The sequence below is a fragment of the Hemitrygon akajei genome, unplaced genomic scaffold (assembly GCF_048418815.1).
Source record: "Hemitrygon akajei unplaced genomic scaffold, sHemAka1.3 Scf000061, whole genome shotgun sequence".
Lineage (NCBI taxonomy): Eukaryota > Metazoa > Chordata > Chondrichthyes > Myliobatiformes > Dasyatidae > Hemitrygon > Hemitrygon akajei.
Genome location: NW_027331947.1, coordinates 4,803,414 through 4,815,134, shown reverse-complemented (window position 1 = coordinate 4,815,134; position 11,721 = coordinate 4,803,414). Strand labels below are relative to the sequence as shown.

At 57.6% G+C, this 11,721-nt stretch overlaps 1 protein-coding gene across 3 annotated transcripts in view; it reads right to left on the bottom strand.

Moving 5' to 3' along the window:
* The window catches only part of LOC140721783 (NACHT, LRR and PYD domains-containing protein 3-like), a 71,474-nt gene that overhangs the window by 20,786 nt on the left and 38,967 nt on the right, over positions 1-11,721 (bottom strand). The gene's annotated exons all lie outside the window — the stretch shown is intronic.

Below are 11,721 nucleotides of genomic sequence, written 5' to 3'. Positions count from 1 at the left end.
CCAGCGTTGTGTGGCGTCTCACTGTCTATCAGGACCTTGTCAGGAGTGTGTGGGGTATCACGGTGTGTCAGACCCTGTCAGGGGTGTGTGGGTCTCACAGCGTGTCAGGACACTGTCAGGGGTGTGTGGGGTGTCACAGTGTGTCAGGACCCTTCCAGTGGTGTGTGGGGCTTCAAGGTGTGTCAGGACTCTGCCGGGGATGTGTGGCATTTCGAAATATGTTAATACCCTATCAGGGGGCTGCTACATCTCACGGTGTGTCAGGATACTGTCAGGGTGTGTGCTTTCTGACAATGTATCACGACCCCGCCAGGGTTTTATGGGGTCTCTGTGTTTGTCAGGAGCCTGCCAGGTGTGTCTGGCATCTCGAAATATGTCAATACCCTATCAGGGGGCTGATAAATCTCACAGTGTGTCAGGACCCTGTCAGGGTGTGTGGGGTCTCACAGTGTGCCAGGACCCTGTCAGGAATGTGTGGGGTTTCACAGTCTGTCAGGAACCTGCCAGGTGTGTGTGGGGTTTCACAGTGTGTCAGGAACCTGCCAGGTGTGTGTGGGGTCTCAGAGTGTCTCAGGACCCTGTCAGGGGTGAGTGGGATCTCACAGTGTGTCAGGACTCTGGGTGTGATGTGTGGGGTCTCACAGTGTGTCAGGACTCTGTCTGTGTTGTGTGGGGTCTCACAATGTGGCAGGACCCTGTCAGGGGTGTGTGAGATCACACAGTGTGTCAGGACTCTGGCTGTGTTGTGTGGGGTCTCACAGTGTGACAGGACCCTGTCAGGAGTGTGTGGGGTCACACAGTGTGTCAGGACCCTTTCAGGGGTGTCTGGGGTCTCACAGTGGATCAGGACCTGTCAGGGGTGTGTGGGGTCTCTCAGTGTGTCAGGACCCTGTCAGGGGTGTGTGGGGTCTTAATGTTTGTCAAGATCTTCTTAGGAGCTTGTGGTGTCTCTCAGTGTGTTAGGACCCTGTCAGGCGTGTCTGGAGTCTCACAGTGGATCAGGTCCCTGTCAGGGGTGTGTGGGGTCTCACAGTCTGTCAGTACCATGTCAGGGGTATGTGGGGGGGGGTCTCACAGTGTGTCCGGACCCTGTCAGGGATGTGTGGGGTCTCACAGTGTGTCAGTACCCTGTCAGGGGTGTGTGGGGTCTCACAGGGTGTGAGGAACCTGCCAGGGTTGTGTGGGGTCTCACAGGGTGTCAGGACCCTGTCAGGGTTGTGTGGGGTCTCAGAGGGTGTCAGGACCCTGTCAGGGTTGTGTGGGGTCTCACAGGGTATCAGGACCCTGTCAGGGTTGTGTGGGGTCTCACAGGGTGTCAGGACCCTGTCAGGGTTGTGTGGGGTCTCACAGTGCGTCAGGACCCTGTCAGGAGTGTGTGGGATCTCACAGTGTGTCAGGACCTTGTCAGGGGTGTGTGGGGTCTCACTTTGTGTTAGGACCCTGTCAGGGGTGTGTGGGGTCTCACAGTGTGTCAGCACCCTGTCAGGAGTGTGTGGGATCTCACAGTGTGTCAGGACCCTGTCAGGGGTGTGTGGGGTCTCACAGTGTGTCAGGACCCTGTCAGGGATGTGTGGGGTCTCACAGTGTGTCAGGACCCTGTCAGGGGTGTGTCGGGTCTCACAGTGTGTCAGGACCCTGTCAGGTGTGTGTGGGGTCTCACAGTGTCTCAGGATCCTGTCAGGTGTGTGGGGTCTCACAGTGTGTCAGGATCCTGTCAGGGGTGTGTCGGGTCTCACAGTGTGTCAGGACCCTGTCAGTGGTGTGTCGGGTCTCACAGTGTGTCAGGTCACTGTCAGGAGGGTGTGGTGTCTCACAGTGTGTCAGGACCCTGTCAGTAGTGTGTGGGATCTCACAGTGTGTCAGGACCCTGTCAGGGGTGTGTGGGGTCTCACAGTGTGTCAGTACCCGGTCAGGGGTGTATGGGGTCTCACAGTGTGTCATGACCCTGTCAGTGGAGTGTCGGGTCTCGCTGTGTGTCAGGATACTGTCAGGCATGTGTGGGGTCTCACAATGTGTCAGAACCCCGTCGGGGGTGTGTGGGGTTTCGCAGTCTGTCGGGAACCTGCCAGGGTTGTGTGTGGTCTCACAGTGTGTAAGGACCCTATCAGGTTTGTGTGGGGTCTCAATGTTTGTCAGGATCCTCTTATGAGGGTGTGTTGCCTCTCAGTGTGATAGGACCCTGTCAGGGGTGTGTGGCGTCTCACTGTCTGTCGGGCCCCTGCCAGGGGTGTGTTGTCTCTCAGTGTGTCAGGATCCCGTCAGCGGTGTGTCGCATCTCACAGACGTCAGAACCCTGCCAGGGGTATTTGGGATCTCAAAGTCTGTGGGGACCCTGCCAGGGGTGTGTGGGGTCTCTCAGTGGGTCAGGACCCTGCCAGGGGTGTGTGGGGTCACAAAGTGTGTCAGAACCCTGTCGGGGCTGTGTGGGGTTTCACAGTCTGTCGGGAACCTGCCATGGGTGTTTGTGGTCTCACAGTGTGTCAGAACCTTTGTCAGGGTTGTGTGGGGTCTCGTGGTGTGTCAGGATCCTGTCAGTGGTATGTGGGGTCTCACGGTGTGTCAGGACCCTGTCAGGGGTGTGTGGGGTCTCACAGTGTGTTAGGACCCTGCCAGGGGTATGTGGGGTCTCACAATGTGTCAGGACCCTGTCAGGGGTGTGTGGGATCTCACAGTGTGTCTGGACCCTGTCAGGGGTGTGTGGTGTCTCACAGTGTGTCAGGACCCTGTCAGGGATGTGTGGGGTCTCACAGTGTGTCAGGACCCTGTCAGGGATGTGTGGGATCTCACAGTGTGTCAGGAACCTGTCAGGGGTGCGAGGGGTCTCACAGTGTGTCAGGACCGTTCCAGGGGAGTGTGACATTTCTCAGTGTGTCAGGACACTGTCATGGGTGTGTGGGGTCTCACATTGTATCACGACCCTGCTAGGGTTTTATGGGGTCTCTGTGTGTCAGGACCCTGACAGGGGTGTGTGGGATCTCAGGGTGTGTCAGGACCCTGTCAGGGGTGTGTGGGGTCTCACAGTGACTCAAGGCCCTGACAGTAGTGTGTGGGGTCTCACAGGATGTCAAAACCCTGTCATGTGTGTGTGTGGTCTCTCAGTGTGTCAGGACCCTGTCAGGGGTGTGTGTGGTCTCTCAGTGTGTCAGGGCCCTGTCAGGGATGTGTGGGATCTCACAAGCTGTCAGGACCCTGTCAGGGGTGTCTGGGGTCTCACAGTGTGTCAGGATCCTGTCAGGGGTTTCTGGGATCGGACTGTGGGTCAGGTTCTTGTCAGTGGTGTGTGCAATATCACAGAGTGTCCGGACCCTTACAGAGGTGTTTGGGGTCTCACTTTGTGTTAGGACTCTTTCAGGGAGCTGTGGCATCTCACAGTGTGTTGGGAACCTGCCAGGGGTGTGTGCGATCTCACAGCATGTCGGGAGCGTCCTAAGAGATTGTGGGGTCTCACAGTTTGTCAGGACACTTTCAGGGATGTGTGGTGCCTCACAGTGTTTCACGTCCCTGCCAGGTGTGTGTGGAATCTCACCGTGTGCCAGGACCCTGTCAGGGTTGTGTGGGATCTCACAGTGTGTCAGGAACCTGCCAGGGTTGTATGGGGTCTCACAGGGTGTCAGGACCCTGTCAGGGGTGTGTGGAGTCTCACAGTGTGTCAGGACCCTGTCAGTGGTGTGTGTTGTCTCACAGCGTGTCCGGACCCTTACAGAGGTGTTTGGGGTCTCACTTTGTGTTAGGACTCTTTCAGGGAGCTGTGGCGTCTCACAGTGGGTTGGGAACCTGCCAGGGGTGTGTGCGATCTCACAGCATGTCGGGAGCGTGCTAAGAGATTGTGGGGTCTCACAGTTTGTCAGGACACTGTCAGGGATGTGTGGTGCCTCACAGTGTTTCACGTCCCTGCCAGGTGTGTGTGTAATCTCACAGTGTGTCAGGACCCTGTCAGGGGTGTGTGGGGTCTCACAGTGTGTCAGGACCCTGTCAGGGTTGTGTGGGATCTCACAGTGTGTCAGGACCCTGTCAGGGTTGTGTGGGATCTCACAGTGTGCAGGACCCTGTCAGGGGTGTGTGGGTTCTCACAGTGTGTCAGGACCCTGCCAGGGTTGTATGGGGTCTCACAGGGTGTCAGGACCCTGTCAGGGGTGTGTGGAGTCTCACAGTGTGTCAGGACCCTGCCAGGGTTGTATGGGGTCTCACAGTGTGTCTGGACCCTGTCAGGGGTGTGTGGGTTCTCACAGTGTGTCAGGACCCTGCCAGGGTTGTATGGGGTCTCACAGGGTGTCAGGACCCTGTCAGGGGTGTGTGGGTTCTCACAGTGTGTCAGGACCCTGCCAGGGTTGTATGGGGTCTCACAGTGTGTCTGGACCCTGTCAGGGGTGTGTGGGTTCTCACAGTGTGTCAGGACCCTGCCAGGGTTGTATGGGGTCTCACAGGGTGTCAGGACCCTGTCAGGGGTGTGTGGAGTCTCACAGTGTGTCAGGACCCTTACAGAGGTGTTTGGGGTCTCACTTTGTGTTAGGACTCTTTCAGGGAGCTGTGGCGTCTCACAGTGGGTTGGGAACCTGCCAGGGGTGTGTGCGATCTCACAGCATGTCGGGAGCGTGCTAAGAGATTGTGGGGTCTCACAGTTTGTCAGGACACTTTCAGGGATGTGTGGTGCCTCACAGTGTTTCACGTCCCTGCCAGGTGTGTGTGTAATCTCACAGTGTGTCAGGACCCTGTCAGGGGTGTGTGGGGTCTCACAGTGTGTCTGGACCCTGTCAGGGGTGTGTGGGGTCTCACAGTGTGTCAGGACCCTGTCAGGGTTGTGTGGGATCTCACAGTGTGTCAGGACCCTGTCAGGGGTGTGTGGGGTCTCACAGTGTGTCAGGACCCTGTCAGGGATGTGTGGGGTCTCACAGTGTGTCAGGACCCTGTCAGGGGTGTGTCGGGTCTCACAGTGTGTCAGGACCCTGTCAGGTGTGTGTGGGGTCTCACAGTGTGTCAGGACCCTGTCAGGGGTGTGTCGGGTCTCACAGTGTGTCAGGACCCTGTCAGGTGTGTGTGGGGTCTCACAGTGTCTCAGGATCCTGTCAGGTGTGTGGGGTCTCACAGTGTGTCAGGATCCTGTCAGGGGTGTGTCGGGTCTCACAGTGTGTCAGGTCACTGTCAGGAGGGTGTGGTGTCTCACAGTGTGTCAGGACCCTGTCAGTAGTGTGTGGGATCTCACAGTGTGTCAGGACCCTGTCAGGTGTGTGTGGGGTCTCACAGTGTGTCAGGACCCTGTCAGGGGTGTGTCGGGTCTCACAGTGTGTCAGGACCCTGTCAGGTGTGTGTGGGGTCTCACAGTGTCTCAGGATCCTGTCAGGTGTGTGGGGTCTCACAGTGTGTCAGGATCCTGTCAGGGGTGTGTCGGGTCTCACAGTGTGTCAGGTCACTGTCAGGAGGGTGTGGTGTCTCACAGTGTGTCAGGACCCTGTCAGTAGTGTGTGGGATCTCACAGTGTGTCAGGACCCTGTCAGGGGTGTGTGGGGTCTCACAGTGTGTCAGTACCCTGTCAGGGGTATGTGGGGGGGGGTCTCACAGTGTGTCCGGACCCTGTCAGGGATGTGTGGGGTCTCACAGTGTGTCAGTACCCTGTCAGGGGTGTGTGGGGTCTCACAGGGTGTGAGGAACCTGCCAGGGTTGTGTGGGGTCTCACAGGGTGTCAGGACCCTGTCAGGGTTGTGTGGGGTCTCAGAGGGTGTCAGGACCCTGTCAGGGTTGTGTGGGGTCTCACAGGGTATCAGGACCCTGTCAGGGTTGTGTGGGGTCTCACAGGGTGTCAGGACCCTGTCAGGGTTGTGTGGGGGTCTCACAGTGCGTCAGGACCCTGTCAGGAGTGTGTGGGATCTCACAGTGTGTCAGGACCTTGTCAGGGGTGTGTGGGGTCTCACTTTGTGTTAGGACCCTGTCAGGGGTGTGTGGGGTCTCACAGTGTGTCAGCACCCTGTCAGGAGTGTGTGGGATCTCACAGTGTGTCAGGACCCTGTCAGGGGTGTGTGGGGTCTCACAGTGTGTCAGGACCCTGTCAGGGATGTGTGGGGTCTCACAGTGTGTCAGGACCCTGTCAGGGGTGTGTCGGGTCTCACAGTGTGTCAGGACCCTGTCAGGTGTGTGTGGGGTCTCACAGTGTCTCAGGATCCTGTCAGGTGTGTGGGGTCTCACAGTGTGTCAGGATCCTGTCAGGGGTGTGTCGGGTCTCACAGTGTGTCAGGACCCTGTCAGTGGTGTGTCGGGTCTCACAGTGTGTCAGGTCACTGTCAGGAGGGTGTGGTGTCTCACAGTGTGTCAGGACCCTGTCAGTAGTGTGTGGGATCTCACAGTGTGTCAGGACCCTGTCAGGGGTGTGTGGGGTCTCACAGTGTGTCAGTACCCTGTCAGGGGTGTATGGGGTCTCACAGTGTGTCATGACCCTGTCAGTGGAGTGTCGGGTCTCGCTGTGTGTCAGGATACTGTCAGGCATGTGTGGGGTCTCACAATGTGTCAGAACCCCGTCGGGGGTGTGTGGGGTTTCGCAGTCTGTCGGGAACCTGCCAGGGTTGTGTGTGGTCTCACAGTGTGTAAGGACCCTATCAGGTTTGTGTGGGGTCTCAATGTTTGTCAGGATCCTCTTATGAGGGTGTGTTGCCTCTCAGTGTGATAGGACCCTGTCAGGGGTGTGTGGCGTCTCACTGTCTGTCGGGCCCCTGCCAGGGGTGTGTTGTCTCTCAGTGTGTCAGGATCCCGTCAGCGGTGTGTCGCATCTCACAGACGTCAGAACCCTGCCAGGGGTATTTGGGATCTCAAAGTCTGTGGGGACCCTGCCAGGGGTGTGTGGGGTCTCTCAGTGGGTCAGGACCCTGCCAGGGGTGTGTGGGGTCACAAAGTGTGTCAGAACCCTGTCGGGGCTGTGTGGGGTTTCACAGTCTGTCGGGAACCTGCCATGGGTGTTTGTGGTCTCACAGTGTGTCAGAACCTTTGTCAGGGTTGTGTGGGGTCTCGTGGTGTGTCAGGATCCTGTCAGTGGTATGTGGGGTCTCACGGTGTGTCAGGACCCTGTCAGGGGTGTGTGTGGGTCTCACAGTGTGTTAGGACCCTGCCAGGGGTATGTGGGGTCTCACAATGTGTCAGGACCCTGTCAGGGGTGTGTGGGATCTCACAGTGTGTCTGGACCCTGTCAGGGGTGTGTGGTGTCTCACAGTGTGTCAGGACCCTGTCAGGGATGTGTGGGGTCTCACAGTGTGTCAGGACCCTGTCAGGGATGTGTGGGATCTCACAGTGTGTCAGGAACCTGTCAGGGGTGCGAGGGGTCTCACAGTGTGTCAGGACCGTTCCAGGGGAGTGTGACATTTCTCAGTGTGTCAGGACACTGTCATGGGTGTGTGGGGTCTCACATTGTATCACGACCCTGCTAGGGTTTTATGGGGTCTCTGTGTGTCAGGACCCTGACAGGGGTGTGTGGGATCTCAGGGTGTGTCAGGACCCTGTCAGGGGTGTGTGGGGTCTCACAGTGACTCAAGGCCCTGACAGTAGTGTGTGGGGTCTCACAGGATGTCAAAACCCTGTCATGTGTGTGTGTGGTCTCTCAGTGTGTCAGGACCCTGTCAGGGGTGTGTGTGGTCTCTCAGTGTGTCAGGGCCCTGTCAGGGATGTGTGGGATCTCACAAGCTGTCAGGACCCTGTCAGGGGTGTCTGGGGTCTCACAGTGTGTCAGGATCCTGTCAGGGGTTTCTGGGATCGGACTGTGGGTCAGGTTCTTGTCAGTGGTGTGTGCAATATCACAGAGTGTCCGGACCCTTACAGAGGTGTTTGGGGTCTCACTTTGTGTTAGGACTCTTTCAGGGAGCTGTGGCATCTCACAGTGTGTTGGGAACCTGCCAGGGGTGTGTGCGATCTCACAGCATGTCGGGAGCGTCCTAAGAGATTGTGGGGTCTCACAGTTTGTCAGGACACTTTCAGGGATGTGTGGTGCCTCACAGTGTTTCACGTCCCTGCCAGGTGTGTGTGGAATCTCACCGTGTGCCAGGACCCTGTCAGGGTTGTGTGGGATCTCACAGTGTGTCAGGAACCTGCCAGGGTTGTATGGGGTCTCACAGGGTGTCAGGACCCTGTCAGGGGTGTGTGGAGTCTCACAGTGTGTCAGGACCCTGTCAGTGGTGTGTGTTGTCTCACAGCGTGTCCGGACCCTTACAGAGGTGTTTGGGGTCTCACTTTGTGTTAGGACTCTTTCAGGGAGCTGTGGCGTCTCACAGTGGGTTGGGAACCTGCCAGGGGTGTGTGCGATCTCACAGCATGTCGGGAGCGTGCTAAGAGATTGTGGGGTCTCACAGTTTGTCAGGACACTGTCAGGGATGTGTGGTGCCTCACAGTGTTTCACGTCCCTGCCAGGTGTGTGTGTAATCTCACAGTGTGTCAGGACCCTGTCAGGGGTGTGTGGGGTCTCACAGTGTGTCAGGACCCTGTCAGGGTTGTGTGGGATCTCACAGTGTGTCAGGACCCTGTCAGGGTTGTGTGGGATCTCACAGTGTGCAGGACCCTGTCAGGGGTGTGTGGGTTCTCACAGTGTGTCAGGACCCTGCCAGGGTTGTATGGGGTCTCACAGGGTGTCAGGACCCTGTCAGGGGTGTGTGGAGTCTCACAGTGTGTCAGGACCCTGCCAGGGTTGTATGGGGTCTCACAGTGTGTCTGGACCCTGTCAGGGGTGTGTGGGTTCTCACAGTGTGTCAGGACCCTGCCAGGGTTGTATGGGGTCTCACAGGGTGTCAGGACCCTGTCAGGGGTGTGTGGGTTCTCACAGTGTGTCAGGACCCTGCCAGGGTTGTATGGGGTCTCACAGTGTGTCTGGACCCTGTCAGGGGTGTGTGGGTTCTCACAGTGTGTCAGGACCCTGCCAGGGTTGTATGGGGTCTCACAGGGTGTCAGGACCCTGTCAGGGGTGTGTGGAGTCTCACAGTGTGTCAGGACCCTTACAGAGGTGTTTGGGGTCTCACTTTGTGTTAGGACTCTTTCAGGGAGCTGTGGCGTCTCACAGTGGGTTGGGAACCTGCCAGGGGTGTGTGCGATCTCACAGCATGTCGGGAGCGTGCTAAGAGATTGTGGGGTCTCACAGTTTGTCAGGACACTTTCAGGGATGTGTGGTGCCTCACAGTGTTTCACGTCCCTGCCAGGTGTGTGTGTAATCTCACAGTGTGTCAGGACCCTGTCAGGGGTGTGTGGGGTCTCACAGTGTGTCTGGACCCTGTCAGGGGTGTGTGGGGTCTCACAGTGTGTCAGGACCCTGTCAGGGTTGTGTGGGATCTCACAGTGTGTCAGGACCCTGTCAGGGGTGTGTGGGGTCTCACAGTGTGTCAGGACCCTGTCAGGGATGTGTGGGGTCTCACAGTGTGTCAGGACCCTGTCAGGGGTGTGTCGGGTCTCACAGTGTGTCAGGACCCTGTCAGGTGTGTGTGGGGTCTCACAGTGTGTCAGGACCCTGTCAGGGGTGTGTCGGGTCTCACAGTGTGTCAGGACCCTGTCAGGTGTGTGTGGGGTCTCACAGTGTCTCAGGATCCTGTCAGGTGTGTGGGGTCTCACAGTGTGTCAGGATCCTGTCAGGGGTGTGTCGGGTCTCACAGTGTGTCAGGTCACTGTCAGGAGGGTGTGGTGTCTCACAGTGTGTCAGGACCCTGTCAGTAGTGTGTGGGATCTCACAGTGTGTCAGGACCCTGTCAGGTGTGTGTGGGGTCTCACAGTGTGTCAGGACCCTGTCAGGGGGTGTGTCGGGTCTCACAGTGTGTCAGGACCCTGTCAGGTGTGTGTGGGGTCTCACAGTGTCTCAGGATCCTGTCAGGTGTGTGGGGTCTCACAGTGTGTCAGGATCCTGTCAGGGGTGTGTCGGGTCTCACAGTGTGTCAGGTCACTGTCAGGAGGGTGTGGTGTCTCACAGTGTGTCAGGACCCTGTCAGTAGTGTGTGGGATCTCACAGTGTGTCAGGACCCTGTCAGGGGTGTGTGGGGTCTCACAGTGTGTCAGTACCCTGTCAGGGGTGTATGGGGTCTCACAGTGTGTCATGACCCTGTCAGTGGAGTGTCGGGTCTCGCTGTGTGTCAGGATACTGTCAGGCATGTGTGGGGTCTCACAATGTGTCAGAACCCCGTCGGGGGTGTGTGGGGTTTCGCAGTCTGTCGGGAACCTGCCAGGGTTGTGTGTGGTCTCACAGTGTGTAAGGACCCTATCAGGTTTGTGTGGGGTCTCAATGTTTGTCAGGATCCTCTTATGAGGGTGTGTTGCCTCTCAGTGTGATAGGACCCTGTCAGGGGTGTGTGGCGTCTCACTGTCTGTCGGGCCCCTGCCAGGGGTGTGTTGTGTCTCAGTGTGTCAGGATCCCGTCAGCGGTGTGTCGCATCTCACAGACGTCAGAACCCTGCCAGGGGTATTTGGGATCTCAAAGTCTGTGGGGACCCTGCCAGGGGTGTGTGGGGTCTCTCAGTGGGTCAGGACCCTGCCAGGGGTGTGTGGGGTCACAAAGTGTGTCAGAACCCTGTCGGGGCTGTGTGGGGTTTCACAGTCTGTCGGGAACCTGCCATGGGTGTTTGTGGTCTCACAGTGTGTCAGAACATTTGTCAGGGTTGTGTGGGGTCTCGTGGTGTGTCAGGATCCTGTCAGTGGTATGTGGGGTCTCACGGTGTGTCAGGACCCTGTCAGGGGTGTGTGGGGTCTCACAGTGTGTTAGGACCCTGCCAGGGGTATGTGGGGGCTCACAATGTGTCAGGACCCTGTCAGGGGTGTGTGGGATCTCACAGTGTGTCTGGAACCTGTCAGGGGTGTGTGGTGTCTCACAGTGTGTCAGGACCCTGTCAGGGATGTGTGGGGTCTCACAGTGTGTCAGGACCCTGTCAGGGATGTGTGGGATCTCACAGTGTGTCAGGAACCTGTCAGGGGTGCGAGGGGTCTCACAGTGTGTCAGGACCGTTCCAGGGGAGTGTGGCATTTCTCAGTGTGTCAGGACACTGTCATGGGTGTGTGGGGTCTCACATTGTATCACGACCCTGCTAGGGTTTTATGGGGTCTCTGTGTGTCAGGACCCTGACAGGGGTGTGTGGGATCTCAGGGTGTGTCAGGACCCTGTCAGGGGTGTGTGGGGTCTCACAGTGACTCAAGGCCCTGACAGTAGTGTGTGGGGTCTCACAGGATGTCAAAAACCTGTCATGTGTGTGTGTGGTCTCTCAGTGTGTCAGGGCCCTGTCAGGGATGTGTGGGATCTCACAGGCTATCAGGACCCTATCAGGGGTGTCTGGGGTCTCACAGTGTGTCAGGATCCTGTCAGGGGTTTCTGGGGTCGGACTGTTGGTCAGGTTCTTGTCAGTGGTGTGTGCAATATCACAGAGTGTCCGGACCCTTACAGAGGTGTTTGGGGTCTCACTTTGTGTTAGGACTCTTTCAGGGAGCTGTGGCATCTCACAGTGGGTTGGGAACCTGCCAGGGGTGTGTGCGATCTCACAGCATGTCGGGAGCGTGCTAAGAGATTGTGGGGTCTCACAGTTTGTCAGGACACTGTCAGGGATGTGTGGTGCCTCACAGTGTTTCACGTCCCTGCCAGGTGTGTGTGGAATCTCACCGTGTGTCAGGACCCTGTCAGGGGTGTGTTGGGTCTCACAGTGTGTCAGGAACCTGTCAGGGTTGTGTGGGATCTCACAGTGTGTCAGGAACCTGCCAGGGCTGTATGGGGTCTCGCAGGGTGTCAGGAACCTG